The sequence below is a fragment of the Macaca nemestrina genome, chromosome 13 (genome assembly GCF_043159975.1).
Source record: "Macaca nemestrina isolate mMacNem1 chromosome 13, mMacNem.hap1, whole genome shotgun sequence".
Taxonomy (NCBI): domain Eukaryota; kingdom Metazoa; phylum Chordata; class Mammalia; order Primates; family Cercopithecidae; genus Macaca; species Macaca nemestrina.
In genome coordinates this window covers 110,634,466-110,652,897 of record NC_092137.1, presented here as the reverse complement: position 1 = coordinate 110,652,897, position 18,432 = coordinate 110,634,466, and the positions used below count along the sequence as shown (strand labels likewise).

The following is an 18,432-nucleotide window of genomic DNA, read 5'->3' as shown; positions in this document are numbered from 1 at the left end:
GAAGTCACTCGCATCTCTGCCAGAGAAAGTACTACAAGCCGACACATAACGTCATGAAACCTGGGCTTCAGCCCATCGACAACAGTGAGTCTGACACGGTACATCCCTCCAGATGGTCAAAGACCCCAGGGATTCATCAGACAACCTCAAAGGGCTGTGTCTGTCCAGCCCCTTTTCCAAGCTCTGGATGATTTTTCCTAATATACTATAAGCAGCATGTTCCAGTAGAGACGCCATTCACTGACTCTGGGTCCTCTTAATTTTGAAATTAGAAACACACTTGGCCAGGCACAGTGGCTCATGCCTGTGATCTCAGTACTTTGGGAGGCTGAGGCAGCTGGACTGCTTAAGTCCAGGAGTTCGAGTCCAGCCTGGGCAACATTGCAAAACTCCATCTCTACAAAAAATACAAAAATAAGTCAGGCATGGGGACACGTGGAACATGTGCCTGTGGGTCCTGGCTACCCAGGAGACTGAGGCAGGAGGATCGTTTGAGCCTGGGAGGTTGAGGCTGTAGTAAGCTGTGCTCACACCACTGCCTGGGCAACAAAAAGGGTTTTTTTGCCTGTCTCAAAAACATCAGAGATAAAGAATTATATACCTGACTAGGCCAAAATAAAAGAGGCCTTGTGGAACGACCTGAAACACAGCTGCAAATTCTGGCAGGGCCTCCCCTGGCTTGATTTGTGGTGAGTGTAGGACCACTCTGAAGGATAGGACCCCAGGCATCTTCCGATACTAGACCTTACAGTACAACTTCCCATCGCTGGACAGAACACTGGCCTTGGAGCCTGGGACACCCTGGGGCAGTGCCACCATCCGGAGGCCTCCATGGCACAAGGAGCCCCTACCATCATGAAGCCTGGGACGTCCATCAGAGCAGTGCCACCTACCTGGGGCCGCCATACCAGAGGAGCCTGGACATCATGAAGCCTGGGACATCCTGGGGCAGTGCCACCAACCCGAGACCGCTGTGACACAAGGGGACCCTAGTGCCACTGAGAGGCTGCACAGCAGGTCCAAGCCCAGGCCAGGAGTGAAGAGGCTCCATATCCTTTCCATCCCTCCAGCTGAGTCCACAGACGTCTTGGAGCAGAAGTGCATCACCCTCAATGTCCACGGGTAAGTTTTTGGCCACAGAATCTGGAAGCATAAAAGATAGTTCTGGGATGGTTGGTTGCCGGCTCGGATCCGTCCTCTTTCCACACAAAACCTGGCTCACACCAAGCAGCGTCTAAGTCCTGGAAGACCTGCTAAACACAAGTGCAGTTACAAAGCGGAGAAACTGGAGGGGGCCGGGCTGTGCTCCAGTGGCCACCAGCGTTTATCAGGAAGACCCCAGGCATTACAGGCTCCAGGGCAAGGACTTCCTGGCAACCAGGACATGGAACAAGAACACATTCCCTGGTCCTGTTGAATATGAATCGGGTAAGAGCCGATTCCCTCCCTCGGAGGACTGAGCACCGCCCCACAACACCTTGCTATGGGTATGTTATTACATACGTTGGTATGGGTATGTTATTACATACGTTGGTATGGGTATGTTATTACATACGTTGGTATGGGTATGTTATTACATACGTTGGTATGGGTCTGTTATTATCTCCAAAAGGGTACTGTTCTGAATCCTGTGATGTAGAATGATAGTTAGCAACCCTGTTTCAGGGCATATCTAGAAAAAAGCAAAATAATGACTACACAATTTTTAATTCTTTGTAAATTATAACTATTACCATGAAAATTCTAAAAATGTGAAAATCTTCCCAACTGTTATTGGACAAGCTTCAAAATAAATACCCTGGCCTTGCTTGCCACACCCACAGATGTGCCAAAATAAATGAAAATATAGCCCAAGTTACTAGAATCAAAACCTGAAGATGTACGAGCCGTCCCTGCCTCACTATCTATACATCATGTAGAAATTTAAGAGCAGTTAGTGACACTGCAATGCAAGGCTCAAACCAACTGGGTATTTGGAAACTGCTATGCAAATTGGCATTTTCGGTTTTTAAACACGGTGTTATTTGTACTTCAAACAGGTAACTGTTTGGTTCCCTTGGAAAAAATATAGCCATAAACCTAGTCTAAAAAAAAAAAAAATACCGGAGTGGGTATGAGAGAGAGTAGCTTAGAAATTTTAAAAGTGTCCACAGGGAGCAGTGCCTCATGCCTGTAATCCCAGTACTTTGAGAAGCAGGCCCCACGGGGCCTTTGAGGACACCGGTCTCCTCTGCTGCCTTCCTCCTGGACTGACCCCACGACATTCACTGGGTTTCCACCCCTGTCTCATTCAACATCCCAAGGGTGGTCTTCATCCTCATCTGGGGCTCAGCTCTGCCCCAATTTCCTAAATCTCTGCCTTCAGAGCCTGAAAACACCCATGCCCAGGGTCACCCTAAGTCCACGTTTACCCCAGAGAGTCCCAATTTTATGTTTTGCCAGCATCGCCTTAGTGATAATTTATCCTGTCAATTCCAACTGCCTTCACACCTCACCCCCTGCTGTCTCCCAGCAGACCCCACTCAGATGCATATGCCCCAGACCCCACACCCAGGTCTGTGCATGCTGCCCTGCTCTGCCCATGTGGGGACCACCTCTCTTTCTTGAGGAATCAGCTGGCGATCATCTCCTTGTGGAGGGCTGCCCTGACTTCCAACAATCTCCAGCAAAGGTAGAAGACATCCTCGGTGCTTCCCCAAAACTCAGGCCAAGTATGAAGATGGCGCAGATGCTAGCTGTGCCTGGGATGCCATGGGCAGTGTCCCCAGATGCTCTACACATGGCCCGGGGCACCGCCTGAACACAACAAGTGCTGAAGAAATAAAACTGACGTGCGCTGACCTCTGATAGGGCCCCCCCTTCACCGTCCACATCTGTCTCCCCTCTGGACAGTAAAATCCACAAGACAGGGAGGGCTTGTCTCACTCATCTTCAAACTCCCAGGGTCACCCTGGTAGGTAAAGGGGACTCAAATGTCTTCTGAAGGAAGCCACTGGTTAGCTGCCGAGTTAAAGGGCCTCTGAAATTCAGAGCTCTGCATAGGAGTCCAGCACACTTTATTATGAATGACCCCAACCACGGCAGAAGTGGCCGTGGAACCAGTGCTAACCAATTCAGGGTTTGTTCACTGTTTCTCAGTTCATTATCACAACTCATTCTCACAGAGCAGCCGCGCACAGATCCTCAGACGTCTACACAGAGTGGGCCGATGGCGCCGAGTCACGTCAACGTCCTGTTGCAGACTGGGAGACACCGGTCAGACACGGACCCAGGCAGAGCACAGATCTCGTGTTAAATTGGCTCCATGTAAACAGCACTCCCTGCCAGGCCCTTTCCTATCCGCACAGCTTCTACAAATTCAACTCTCGCACCTGACACCTAAGAATACTGCACACCCCCATGTGAACCCCCCATTTACCTCCCAAATGACCTGGCATGGCCGAGTACAAAACATTTCAACATAAGGGAACTGGAGGGCATGTGCGGCTTTCTCGAGTCCCTCCTGCCTCCTAATGGGAGGGCCCAATGCTTCACACCCCGAGTGAAGGGCGGGTCCCTTCGGCCCCCCGGCTTTGACCTGGAGCTAATCAGCATTAACTAATTTCACTTTCCAGGACCAACTTCAAAGGCCTGCAAAGCCAGAGAAGCGAGAGGAGATGGAACACGCCCTCACCTCAGACCTGCTGCAAGCACGTACTTCTCAGATGCGTCCCAAGGTGCACAGCGTGTCCGTTGCCTGTTTCACATGCATCGACCTGCAGGTCTTCTATATGACATCAGCATCCTGGGCACTGGAAACAAGAGGAATAATGGCAAGTCCCCTCTGCAGCAAAGGTGAGGAAAAGGGACCCAATGCAATGGAACTGTCCTTTTTCTGACAGTCTCAAAACAGAAGGAAAATACTGTACAGCCAACTTCCCCTCACGCAGGTTTATTTACCTGTGACTCAGAGGCCATGACAGACAACTTCAGGTTCTCACCGATTCCTATTTTCCCCATCCAGGAAGCCTTTGTTTTTAATATCGTACGAACTTGCCATTTTGTAGCCCAAAAACAGCAAATATTGGCAGTTTCCTACAGTTCAACCGAATAAAATAGGATCATGGCCTTTAGTGAAACCATGAAGAAAAGGTGGATATCTCAATATGTGTTTCCAGACTGGCTTTGTTCCTGAAGCACTAACTCTGTTCACTCAGGATTTTAGACACTGAAGAATAAACATCAATATCCCACCAAGAAAACCAAAAGGATGAAATAATTTTGCATCCACCTTGGAGCCTTTTTAGGACAAGGCAGGACACAAACTTTTAAAAAGCTGCAGTTGTCCCTCTGTATACACAGGGACATGGATTCCAGAACATTCCCCGAGTTTACCCAAATCTATGTATCCACAGGACCCGCGGCCACCCTATGGAACCGCATGTAGGAAACGTCGGCCCTCCACAAAGCCAGGTTTTTTCAGTAAGGGTTGGTTGGAGAATAATTACCATAAGTGATCCTTCGAAGCTCAAAACCTATGTTGTTCAGGGTCAGCTGCATTTACTACTTGTGTCATATCTGAGGCCTGAAAGCCATCATTCTCGATACCTTAACGTGATGGTTAACAAACTAACTGTTCTGATTAGAAAGAGGAAAAAGCTTATTTTTAAGCTGACAATGAGAGTGGATGTGCTACGGTGAACGGAGAACAGACCTAAGCCAGCACCAAGGCTGGGGTGACTGCCTGTGCTCAGACGCACCAGGGCGTGTTCCTCCATCTCCCTCTGCTGAAAGGGGTAACGGCTTCTCCCCCACCAGTAAAGGGCCTTTTTTAAATATTCACACGAGAAGTGCTATGAAAAGCTGAAAGGTCACAGATAACATTTTTAAAAATAAACATTAACGTAAGCATTTAACAAGCCCATTATGATTTAAAAAAAAAAGGTATTAAGTTCTTGGGTGTGGTGGCCCATGGCCGTAATCCCAGCAGTTTGGGTGGCCGAGGTGGGTGCATCACCTGAGGTCAAGAGTTTAAGACCAACCTGGCCAACATGGTGAAACCCCGTCTCTAACGAAAATATGAAAATTAGCCAGGCATGGTGGCAGACGCCTATAGCCCCAGTTACTTGGGAGGCTGAGGGAGGAGAATCACTTCAACCCGGGAGGGAGAGTTTGCAATCAGCCAAGATCATGTCATTGCACTTCAGCCTGGGCATTGAGTGTGAAACTCCATCCCAAAAAGAAAAAAAAAAAGTATAAAGTTTTCCTTCTAATGAACCTATCATTCAGCCACCGAGGTATACTATAGCTACTTATTCAACCATGAGATACACCACAGGAGATATAGGCGAACAGGACACAGTTCTTCTCTGAAAGAAGGCTGCACCCTCAACAGAAGGGAGGCACACCCTCCGAATGGAATCGGCATAGGGAACAGATGCTGCTGCAGGTGGTACTGGCTGCACAGAGCACCCGCTCAAGTGTCTGAGAAACAAGGAGCCGTTGATGCCATCACCTTCCATACCTGAGCTGGGGTAGTGGGGAGCCTGTCATCACCACCACCACCACCCGGACAAAGAGCCCCAGAACCACACAACGAGCTTACAAACTCACCGAGGCGATGACCGAGCAATGTGCGTGGAGTGATGCGAACACGCAGACGTCAGGGCCACGCGCAGCATCGGTTTTGTGCATCAACCTGAGCGTGCCCGGGGTGCCCAGATGGCTGGTTCTGCATTATTTCTGTGTGAGATGCATGTTTGCCTCTGGACTGAGTGGACACCCATCCTCGCCGGTGTGGGGGACACCACCCCATCCACCCAGGGCCCGAGTAAAACAGCAAGGCGGGGAAAACTGGGTTCACTCCACCTATCTGGCTGATGGGCCAGTGACATTTGTCTTCTGCAGCCCATGCTCCTGGGTCTCAGCTCCTCAGACCCGGGTGGGATCTGCAGCCTCCGCTTCTCAAGTCTTCAAGCCACACCCTCCCAGGACTCTAGCTTGCAGGCTGTGGGTCCTGGGGCTTCTTGGACTCCGTACCCCTGCAACAGCCCTCCCGCTGGAGACACATGCACACCCGGCTGGCTGGCTCTCTGGAGAGCCCTGACCAGAAGCCGCCCCTAAAAGTGGTCTTCAGAGTTTCTTTCTAGCCCTAAGATCCTAGCGCCCCTCCTACAATTCTAGGCGGAAAGGTGAACGGAGACCAATGGACAGAGTTGTGTGCGAGGACACGCCAGGCAGCAGCACTGGGCAGGAGGGCACTAACGCTCACTAAACAAAAAATCAATGTTGCTTGCCACAAAAATGAGAATCGTCAAGATTTCTTCAAACAGAAATGAGTTTGTTTCATGATTTGCTCTTAATACATAAGAAAGCATAAAAGTAGGCCTATTAACAATTACTTAAATCTTTAGAGGCCCTTGAACTACTTCTGTCCCTTTGTGTTTTTATACAAAATAAGCCTGAGGTTAAAGAGAATATCATCACTGGCCACAGCTGGGGCCACGCGAGGACACAGCTTATACCCCCTGAGGTCCCTGGGTGCCCCGAGTCCTTCCCTTGCTATTTATGGAAATATGGGAGAAACCAGGAGGTCTGAGCATGGACCTGGCCGTGCTCCCAGGGTCCGAGGAAAGCACCCATCTGTTCAGTCTTCCCTCCACCCCGCGGTTCCCTCCTACCCAGCCACTTGGGCTGACGTGGCTCATGCATTCGGCAGCGCCATCATTAAACGTTTAGCTTCGCATCACGAGGGCCTCCTCTGACCACTCCTGAACCTACAGTCAGCACTAGTCTACAGGACACGCGTGGACAAGGTTGATGGATCATGGCCTCCAACGAAGAAGATGCCAGGCAAGGAGTCAGAGAGCCGGGGATGGAGCAATACTCACCCACGGAGGCGAAGGCCAAAGTGGCCACCACCGAGGACCTCCCTTCCTACCCTGAGGGCAGCTCACCCAGGGAAACGAAGGCCGACACCGCCCACCACTGAGGGCCTCAAGGGCTCTCCCCACCCTGAAGGCGGCTGCGGTCACATTTCTCATCGCACCAAGAGACCCGTGTATTGAGCACAAACCTTTTCAACCTTCAAATCAATAAGGAATCACAACACGGACATTCCCTCAATCCAAATGGCCAGCCCACAAAACAGACATGCAATCATACCCATTTCCTGTGGGAAAATCAGTCAGTCCCTGGGGCCTTGCGCCAGGGGTGGGGGAGCAACATGAGGAGATGCCGCAGCCCCAGCCTGGCTCTTCCCTCTACAGCTCCTTTTCCCTTCTCTTCCCACCGCCCCTTCCCACCCTCTCCTAGCCTCAGAGGCTCCTTCCTCAAATTCTTTCCCCTTGATGAAGTCATTCATGCCCAAAATACAAGGCAAAGTCATGGGGGCTCAAGAGAAAATCCATACCGTGGCTCGCATTTTAGATTCTCATAAGTTTGAGAATAACCAAGCAAGAATCTTTGGCATCTGAATGTGGTCTGAATGCATCTGAGCTCAATGTCCGGCACTGGCCCGGAGTGGATCATGGGTGTCTCGGACATCTTCGTAACTCTACACCAATTATTTTGAAACACCCTAGCAGAATAGAACCATGTGAATAGCTACTTCTCAGTTAAAATTAGGAAAAGACTCCAAAAGTTGCCCTCAAGGAACATCCTTCCCATGAGGAGTTTCTGCGAGGAGTTTCTGCATCGGGCCCTTCAGGCACAGACAAGGCCCCCGGGCCCAACTTCCTCATCCCTGCATTATAAAGCAACAAAGACGGTGGGGAATAAAGCAAGTGAAGGAGTCAGTCCCGCACAAAACGGGCTCCAGAAGCCACAGCCACTCTCCCAGTGTGGGAGCCAAGTTCAGAGACCTGGAAACACCAGCATTCCCAGGGAGGAGGGCAGAACAAGTCATTTCCCCCTAGTTTAGGGAGACACCACCCCACGTCCTCCGGCCTTAATAGAAGAGAGACTTCACATAAATGATTTCAATGACTCCACCACACACAGAAAGTGGGCTAAGGGCTAACACACCCATTCAAATGCCTGGCAAAAACACATTAAATGAACACACAGATAAACAAGGTTCTCCTGTTATCCACGAAATATTCAGAAACAAATCCAGTAAGCAATCTCTTTGCAATCAAAAGACCAATTCAGAGGTGCAGATTAAAAAGAAACATACAACTGAACCATTAATACACACCAAGAACCACGTTCCAAGGAAGTGTTATCACATCACCACCTCCAAGCTGCAGGAAGAAGCACTGGCCATGGACCAGCTGTTCACTCGTGGGTCAGTGAACGAATGGCAGTGCTGTCCAGGACAACGATGAGATGTTAAACTGAAAAGGGCAAAATGGCAGAGGCTGGAGGGACCTTCCAGGTAACCCGGCCCCTCAGTGGACAGAGGACCCCCGTAGGGCCACAGAGCCCAGAGCCCCAGTGTGTTCGGGGCAAGCACTCAACTGCAACCCTGATGATGCCCGAACGCCTTCTGCCCTTCTGCATCTCTGCCCCACTAACAGGGAATCCATAAATGCTAAGGAAATGTAATGCATTTCACAATACCTGTAGATTTTTAGCAAATTAAAGATAAACAGTGACAAACTTTGAGAATTAACCAAAATATAGTTCCAGTGAATGCCCAAACTCAAAGCTAGTCTCCAAGAGGTGATAAGCTGTGTGTGGTGGTTAACGCCTGTAGATCCCAGCAGTTGGGGAGGCTGAGGCAGGAGAATCACTTGAGCCTAGAAGGTTGAGGGTGCAGTGAGCTGTCATTGTACTACTGCACCCAACCTGAGAAACAGAGTGAGACTGTCAAAAACAAACAAACAAAAACAAATTAAAGGAGTTCAGATGAATTCACCCATACCCTTTAAATTTTCATTTGGGTACATGGGGTGATCGAGTTCCTTTTTCCCTTGCAATACATGAATAATCTAATAATTAAATATAATCTAACAATTACATGGGAAAATTTAATTATTTTCCCATTTCATTATTTCCTATCTCAGGGAAAAAGTTAAAATTATTCCCTGTTTCAGGGAAAAAGCTAAAAATCATTTTAAACCTTCCTTCCACAAAACAGTATACTCAGTCATCTCTATCTGCTTTATCATGTGGAATTCAGCTTCACATGTCTACAATACAGTTTTTGTTAAACAGCGTTTATGTAGACAGGCAAGAGAAAGAAACATTTTGTCTATGTAGAAGCAGCAGAAGACACGTTTTAACAGAAAAGGGAGAAGATACCACCGTGTGAATCTGGAACTTCTGTCATCTTGTCCTCACACACAGAAAACACTCAAGCACGTGCCTAATGTCCAACAGGAGCACAGAAAGGACAGGGGTCCCTCCAGTGGTTTAATGACCAGCCCCCACATGTCACCGCCACATAACAAAATCCACACGGCAACTTCAGCACGTTTCATTCACGATTCCACGGAAATCAGGCTGAAGAACATACAGATGTTTTGCCCACATTTAAAAATCCAAGTGTGGGACTCATAGAAATAAAACACATTATGGGTTCACTTAACTTTTCCAAATTTTTACTTGGAGAAACCTATAAAGTACTTGTCAGTTACATCCTTAAGTTTTTCAATAATTTTTATATGCAAAGGTCAGGCAAGACTTGTAAAGAGGTACACACATACGGCCCGGTGCGGTGGCTCACAACTATAATCCCAGCACTTTGGGAGGCCGAGGTGGGCAGATCACGAGGTCAGGAAACCGAGACCATCCTGGCTAACACGGTGAAACCCCGTCTCTACTAAAAATACAAACAATTGGCCAGGCGTGGTGGCGGGTGCCTGTAGTCCCAGCTACTCAGGAGGCTGAGGCTGGAGAATGGCATGAACCCGGGAGGCAGAGCTTGCAGTGAGCTGAGATCGTACCACCGCACTCCAGCCTGGGTGACAGAGGGAAACTGTCTCAAAAAAAAAAAAAAAAAGGAGGTACACACACATCCACATTCTTCTCTCAGGGAGATGGGCCCTTTTTTAAGATTCCACATGTAAATGTGGTTGTCACCCTGCCTTTGAGAGGATGGGCTGTGTTTTAAGGGTGAACAGACTTTCCTCCATGCACCAAGGATGCACCATGGGGGACAGTGCTGCCACCGCCTGCCCAGTCTCTGCTCAGTGTGGGGCAAAGGGAGCTCATTTGTCTCCCGTGTACACCATCAAAAAAAAAAAAAAAAGAAAAAAGATTTTGCTGCTTCATACTAGTAAAGTGGGCAGATTCTACATGCCAACTCTTATTCAAAGGTCGCCTAACACTGACTCAGGAACTCTGGCCCTGATGTGCTTGGAGTTTTAATGCTAACAGTGTTAAAGACCACTCCCCCAGGAGCTCTGAACAAGTACTCCAGGTATACACTGAACAAGACCACACACTCTCTGACCGAAATCTAACTTCCCAGACCCAAACTACAGAACCACAGAAGACACTGCTTCTGTCCAACTTTGTGTTCTGCCGTCGTTTGTGTCCATTATTTCCTACAAACCATCTCATTAGAATTTAGGGCACACAAAAGGCCGATACAACAGGGTTACTTTTCAAAGGTTTGGAGGTGAAGAACAGATACAATGCATTAACTTCCTATTGCTGCTGCAACAAATTACCACAAATGCAAACCTCCTCTCAGCCCTGGAAGTCAGGAGTCCCAGGGCTGAAGTCAAGGGGTCAGTAGGTTGTGTTCCTGCCTGGAGTCTCCCAATTCATAGAGGCCACCATGCAGCTTGGCTCACACCCCAACACCCCTTCTGCCACTGCCCCGGCCTCAGCCCTGCACCCCTCAGGCCCCTGTCCCACCCTTGGCCCCATGCCTCTCTGGCCCCCACCCCATACCCGCCCTCAGCCCCACAGCCCTCTGGCCTCTATCTCATCCTCAGGTCTCCTCCTCTGAGATGGACGACTGGACCATAGACGGAGGGATGAACATTCTGAACAGAATCAACGTAACTCAACATTTGAGTCAGAGAGGCCAAGCAATAAGACTTTCAAAAAAGCTATCACAAAGTATGTACCGTGCCTGTAGTTCACAGCTGAGCGTGGCGTCATGAGTACGAGTGTGCGGCCACACACACCAGGCCCAAGTTTAAGATCAAATATAAGGAGCTTTCCACTGTGGTATTTAACTAGATCATATTACAAAATAGCCTCCTGATTGCAGTTTTTATCCAAAAAGTTCTCTGTAATTAAAGAAATTAATTTTTCCCTAAAAGACATTTCTCTATCTATCGTCCCATAAAAACTAAATGGGCATATTAAAGAAAAAAGAGAAATGTTTGATTTAGGGGTTTGCCTACGACTTGGATAAGCATGATTTTCTTCTGGCCAAGCAGGGAGCAGCTGGACCAGACTGGAGGGAAGGAAAAAAGGAATTTCCACTCTGACCTCAGTTGGGCACCAGAGTCTTTCCTATCAGAATGTGGGTGTGGTGCTTCCCACACACCAGCCTCTGACAAAACTCAGCCCAAGGGTGTGGGAAAAGGCCGTCTACTTCTGAAAAATCTATAGTCCAGACACATCAAAAGCCTCCGAAGACTGTAAAGCACCAAGGAGACCACTATACCCTTGGAGTTTACAGAAAATGGTCAATATCACACGTGTCTGAGGTCCAGGGTCAGCTCCCAGCTGCCGCGACGCCATAAACGCAGCCCTGGCTTCCCCTCTGAGGCAGAGAGCTGGCCACTCCGCCGGCAGCACTCAGAGCTTAGAACATTCTAGATGAAAGCAACGTGTCCTTTTAAATTGGGGAAGTGGGGCAGCACAACTGAAGCTCTACGACTATGTCTACTACTGGGTTTCAGGGTAGCATTAGGAAATCGTGGGAATCCAAATCTCAATTTCATACAGATTCACTGCAGGTTCCAGAATTTCCTGAAACATTCTTCCAATTTATCACTCAGGATTCCCTTGCCAAAGCTAATAAAGTCTAAATTCCTTACGGAAAAGCCACCATAAGCACCACCACAAATAAGATCAACTGATGCCCGCCCTTTGCACCAAACATATAAACTGTTACTCACACAAGACTGTGCTGGAGGCAGCTCTCAGCTGAAGCCGAATCCGTGAGACTTCATTATCCCATTTTGGATCGAGTACGAAGACTGTCAGCAAACCAGGGCCCCAGTGTGTAGCAGAGAACAGATCCTCTGACGCCTGCCTGAACATTTCCTTCCCACCTGTCTTGGATACTGAACACCCTCAGAGCTATTGAGTCACCCACATTTGCAGGTCATTAATCCAGCCACCAGGATAACATAATTATGCAATAAAAATGCCTTCTCAGGGCTTTGTCGTACTCAACAAGGCAGCTCAGAAGGCTAGGTAAGCCCAACAAAGGGGGAAGCGTCCCTCAAATAGACAAAGACCAAGGAAAACCGTGCAGAGACTCTTTCAAGAGAGAGCAGAAACAGAGCCCGCTGTAGCCTTTCAGGCCCTGCTGGCCGCAGCCCTGCGTTAGGTGGCACCATTTCCACAGATGCATCCTGCTGGGCCCATTTGAAAAGTCCCGCTGGTGAGAAACTCACCCCCACTTCCAGCTCCTGCAAGACCTGCTACAGCCCCACTCCACCCTGGGGGCCGACTGTGCAAGTTTTCCTGGCGAGACCCCTCAGAGCCTGCACAGCGTCTGAGACTGGGAAGCGCCAAGGATCCAGAAACGCACAAACACGTTCTCCTCGTGCTGCTTTCTGGGTTCCAAGTTGTCTTCAGAATGAGTCCTGCATAAACCCCAGGCTGGGGAGCCAGCCATGGCCCAGCAGCACCCAGTTCATGTGCTCCACCCACCCCACAGAGGACCACGGAGGCCCCAGCACGCTCTGTCCGGGGCAAGACACCAGATACAGCCACAGTTCAGGGTTCTGCCACCCGCCCGGCTGCCCTAATTACCTACTGGGATCTGAATTCTCATTGGTTGGAAAGGTGATCCCACAGATCCGCTGCCCTAATTACCTGCTGTAATCTGAAATTGCATTGGTTGGAAAGGGGATCTCACTGCTCAAGCGCTCCCTGCTGCCTCCTTGCAAACAACATAAAAAATCCAAAACCCCTCTTAAAGAACGTTTACTATAACCTCAAAACAAGACCAATCCTGAGACCAGGGAAGATACACACACACATCTGACAGCTGGTGGGCGTCAGTGACTGACGCCACGGCTTCCATGTGGCGTGTGAAGTGGGCGGCCTGTCACGGTGACTCAGGCTGGGGTCTGAATAGTGGTCTTCCAAGCAACTAGGCAACCAGGACGCACACCCCAAAACCCAAGTCCCCGCAGTCATGTACCTGGAAGAAATGCTGCGTGGCCATCGACACCAGTTGTAAACCAAGACCGATCTGTGTCCTGTGGTTCTCACAATGTCCGTACACGTCTGGGCCCAGCACAGGCATGCACGGCACCCTGCTCACCTCCAGTGGGGCTCTCTCCTGCCAAGGGGGATGGCCCTGAAGTCCGTTGAGATTTCCAAAGCTCTACAAAGTCACCCTTCCTCCTGCTTGTTCAGAAGGCCTAAAGCCCTGAAGACACCAATGAGCGCCCTAGCCTCTTAAGGCAGCTCAAACACCTAAACACAGGAACGATGGACCTCTCTGCCCTCGGGAGCAGCCAATAACCCACTGGGCTAAGCAGAAGGCACAGATGTTACATCCAGAAGGCAGTGGCACTCACGTTTGCATTCCAGGAGCCACCCTTGTGAGTCCCTTCAAGGCTTCCAAGTCCCACTTGATTGTTTTCATCATATCTCTATAACATCAGAGACATTATATCTCATGGTATCTATGAGATCCTCTCTACTTTTATGAGCATATATGCTCCCTGACTTACCATGGGATGAAACTGTTCCAATAAACCCAGTGTAAGCTGAAAATATCCTAAATAGAAAGTGCATTTGACATAATACTTTCAACTTACAATGGGTTCATCCAGAGGCAGCCCATCTCGGGCCGAACAATGCACTGAGTGTGACTAGTTCAAGCAATACTGGAGCAAGCTTTAAATATTAGCCACATTCTGTCAGGGCTGACTAATATGAAATCAGCATCAGTCTCATGTCTTGCAGCATCCACAGCTCATCTTCTTAAAACCACTTAAGATTTCATAATTAACTCAATTAAACAATGTAAGTCATCTCCTTGATCTTTGACATGAAGGGGTCATTTTCCCCCAAAATAGTACCTCTTTCCTTGACATGATTTAATCTGTGGTTAGAGTATTTAACAGGATTTCTTTCCTTCTTAGAAAATAAAATATACACCTTTCCAATATGAAAAACACTAACCGATAATGCTATAGCTTAACCAGGTCAAAAGCATTTTTTGTTTTTTCTTTTAAAGTTAAAAAAAGAACCTAACTGCATCTTTGGACCTTATATGAAGTAGTGTCCAGGGTCACTGGGACCCCCACTTGGCCAGTGCAGCTGGGTACCAATTAAACCCAGAAACCCAAGCGTTCACTCAAAGCCCTTTCCCAGCTGTTCATCCTAGTGGAAGCCATGGGCACAAAGGAATGCGGCATTCTACGGAGGGCTTTGGGGAATGGCTGCTTGAGAACATCAAAGTGGCTCACGTCCCCCGAGTATAAAGCCAGTGACTGCTCTCAGCTTCAATGCAGCACCATCCACAGCAGACAACGTCCGGAATCACCTGAGTGCCCGTCAACAGGGGATGAAGGGAACGTGGCCTGAACATACAAAGGAGCAATACTCCACCACACAGCTGAGATCCTTGTCATCCAAGACAGGATGGATGGAGCTGGAGGGCATTACGTTAAGCAAACGAGCCAAGCAAAGAAACGGAGTATGTTCTCACTCATAAGCAGGAGCTGAGAGCAAATCTCATGGAGGCCAAGAGTAGGTGGTCAACAGGGCCCAGCAGAGCCCACTCATAAGCAGGATGGGCAGAGGCTAGTAACGGACACAAACACACAGCCTAATGGGAGCACAAGTCCTACTATTGATAAATCAGCAGGGGGATGCCAGTGGGTCATCTACTGTGGATTTCAAAACAGCTAGGAGAGAATAACTTGAACATTACCAGCATAAGGAAAAGAAAATACTTAAAGTGAAAGACATCCCAAGTACCCAGATTTCATCAATATAGGGATGAATCAAGATATCACATGCACTCTGAAAATATGTACATATATTATATATCAACAAAAACAAAAACCAATGACAGAACCATTTGCAAAGCACGTGCAGGAGAAGAATGGGAAGCCTGACATGGTGTGGCTGTGTGTCCACACCCAAATCTCATGCTGAACTCTAACCCTTTGTTGGAAGTGAGTCCTGGTGGGAGGTGACTGACTCATGGGGGTGGTTTCTAACGGTTTAGCACAATCCCCCAAGTGCTGTCCTCATGATAGTTCTGAGATCTGGTTGTTTGGAGGTGCATGGCACCTTCCCCTTCACTCTCTCCCCTTTCAGCCATGTGAAGACATGCCTGCCTCCCCTTCACCTTCCACTCTAAGTTTCCCCAGATGTAGAAGCCTGTACAGCCCACAGAACTGTATGCTGATTAAACCATTTTTTCCTTATGACCCAGCCTCAGGTAGTTCTTTATAGCAGTGGAAGAATAGTACAGTCCTCAGGACCAGCAATGTTTTCCTTCCACCCAGTGGCCAACAAGGTCCCACACCCTAGCTGGTTTTCCAAAGTCTTTGCCAGAATGCTGAGGCTGTTTTGGGGATACTAACTTTCCCCATCTCTGGCAAACCAGATGGGGAATCCTATTTGCCTCTTATCACTTTTCTCAGAGAAACCCCACCTCTGAAACGGCCTCCTTCAGCAGCAGCAAAGCTGAGTATTCCTTGCAATTCCCTTCTTCTGAACAAGTAAACATCTTAGGCTTGTCTTTCCATCTTCCCAGCTCATTGAAAAAAATATCTTATGCTTTCTATTTTCCTAACACACACATGGAAGAGAAGTGCCGTGAGGGCAGGGGATCTTGCTTTCCCGGATCTGAGCCTGGCCCTCAAACACTAGCCGAATTCATACTGACACGATATCCAGAAGCAGAAATGCAAATATCCACATGAATTCAAATACCCTAAGGATCTAACAGGCCGAGTGGCCCACGTAACTATGGTTTGTGCTGGGCCATTCAACTGGTGTCCAAATCCCTGTCCAAGTGAGCTCTTTAATTTTGGGACTTTTCAGAGAGTTGTTTATGTTGTTGTTGTTGTTATTCTATTTTGTTTTTATTAAAGGGATCTATTACAGTTACCATCAAGAATATCACAGGCCGAGGGTGGTGGCTCATGCCTGTAATCCCAGCACTTTGGGAGGGCAACGCGAGCGAATCACCTGAGGTCAGGAGTTCAAGACCAGCCTGGCCAACATGTTGAAACCCCATCTCTACTAATACAAAAATGAACCAGCCATGGTGGCAGGCACTTATAATCCCAGCTACTCAGGAGGCTGAGACAGGAGAATGGCGTGAACCAGGAGGTGAGGCTGCAGTGAGCCAAGATCGTGCCACTGCATTCCAGCCTGGGCAACACAAGACTGTCTCCAAAAAATAAAAATACACCAATACGCCCAGATAGTTTTTCACCAATGTCAGATACATCAGTTTAAAGAAAAATAATATGAAAGCATGTTTTTAAATTTCAGTGTTGAATTTAACCATATCTTTTAAGAAGATACGAAGATAGAAGTTCCCCAAGGATCGGGGGAGAAAAAAGCAGTTAAGAAAATGTTAAAACTTCAGGAGAAAAACAAGTATGGGGTAAGACCTCAAGGCAAAACTTTTTCTTTGCACTTTGATTTCAAAAGAACAGAGATGCCCAAAATATGAACTCTCCCATCTGCATTTTATATTCCTCTATGTCCTTTGAAAGGCTGGAGATGGAATCCCAGGTTCCAAAGTGCCTGGTCACGGCTCACATCAGGCGGCATCTTTCACAGCCGTTTACTCCCCTGACTGTGCCTAGAGAGCTCTGTGGCCCAATTTACACAAAAAGGTCCTAATTTACACACGTTCATCACTTTGAGCAGAGTCTCAACGAATGAGACAAATATTGACACTCCACAGAAGCAAGTATTCTCTTCCGAAAAGTTAAGTGTGAGGTTCCCATGAGCCAGGCAGCTTGGTTACAGAAAGCACTGGCTGACTTGCTGGTTTAATGTTAAATGCATTTAAAATGTTAAGTGATCCGGCCCCCCTCCCAGTGGGTGTGTACGTTGAATTGGCTGCAGTACTGATGCACAGACCACGTGGTTTTACTTCAAGCAGAGCAACCCACACCCAGGAAGAGGCCAAAGGACAGCATCGAGGTATAGGACAGTTCTAAGGAGAGCTGCAGCCTGAATGCCTCGTCTGCAAATAGTCTCTCATTTCAGAGGAAATCACTGAACAGAGCTCGTAACACGTGAAATTTAAAAATTCATATTTCTAATTTCATCCCATTAGAACTCTTGAAGAACCGATGTACACCTGCTCCAAGTCAATGAGAGGACACACGGATAGTCCCTCACAGGTCCTCGGCCTCCGCCTCCCACCTAGAGAACGTCAGCTCAAGCTGATCACAGCGCAGTGCAATTTTCTATAATATACAGGCCTGCATCTGAGCTGAGATGTGAATGTCTGGAATGTGCCTGCCAGGCCCAGGAGGAACTGCAGCAGCTGTAGGGACAGAAGCTGCTAAGGAATCCGACTTGGAGGGAACTTGAGGCAACTAAAACTAGTTCCACTGGTTTTTCTTGGCAAGGCTTGACCAGGCAAACTGTTATCACTGTTGCTAATTCATGGTAATTGGGATGGGGACTTAACAGTAAGTAATTAAAGCAATTACAGAATTTGATACTCAATTACAATGGCACAGATTCCTGAGAATGGAAGAACTGTTGCCCAGGAATAGAGTTCAACAGGTCCTCCACATGCCCCGGGAAACATGGCATTTCCATGCACCCCTGCTTTGGTCCCTGGTCACCTGATCTCGGCCATCTGATGGCATCACTCCCCACAGCTGGAAACACCTGACCTCTTGTCACCCTCCTGTCTGCCCTGCCTTCCTCCAGCCCAGGATATTCAGCGATGCCCACATACAGGACCAGGAAACCAGGGTTATCCTAAGCCAGTGCCTGCATTCAAAGTCCTCCATGGCAGGACAATCACCAACGGCCAATACTACCAGAACCTTCCACTTCAAAACGGGAGCACATCTGGATTCAAGCTGACAACGCTGCATTCTCTTTGCCATGTACACATGGAGGCATGTCAGGTTCCACCTAAAGGTATCAGGTTTCACACTGGTCAGGAGCCCAAGCCTAGTCACTCTGCATGATCTCAATTCACCATCCACAGAGAAGCCGGCAGTTTTTCTCTGGTGCACGGTGTGGATGGTGGATGCATTTCCTCTGAAAACTTGGAGAGGGGATCCTGGCCAAGGAGGCCAGTCACCCCAGCCCCTGCAAGACCCAGACGTGCCCCTCTGCTGTCTGCACACAGTA

General features: G+C 48.4%; 1 long non-coding RNA gene across 1 annotated transcript in view; it reads right to left on the bottom strand.

Moving 5' to 3' along the window:
• LOC139357952 (uncharacterized) overlaps positions 1–18,432 on the bottom strand; it is a 64,035-nt gene that overhangs the window by 38,285 nt on the left and 7,318 nt on the right. Inside the window, exons 2-3 of the long non-coding RNA XR_011612040.1 lie at positions 3,674–3,791; positions 894–1,143 (exon numbers count right to left, since the gene is read on the bottom strand). This is a non-coding gene — a long non-coding RNA (uncharacterized lncRNA). The remainder of the gene's footprint in view (positions 1–893; positions 1,144–3,673; positions 3,792–18,432) is intronic.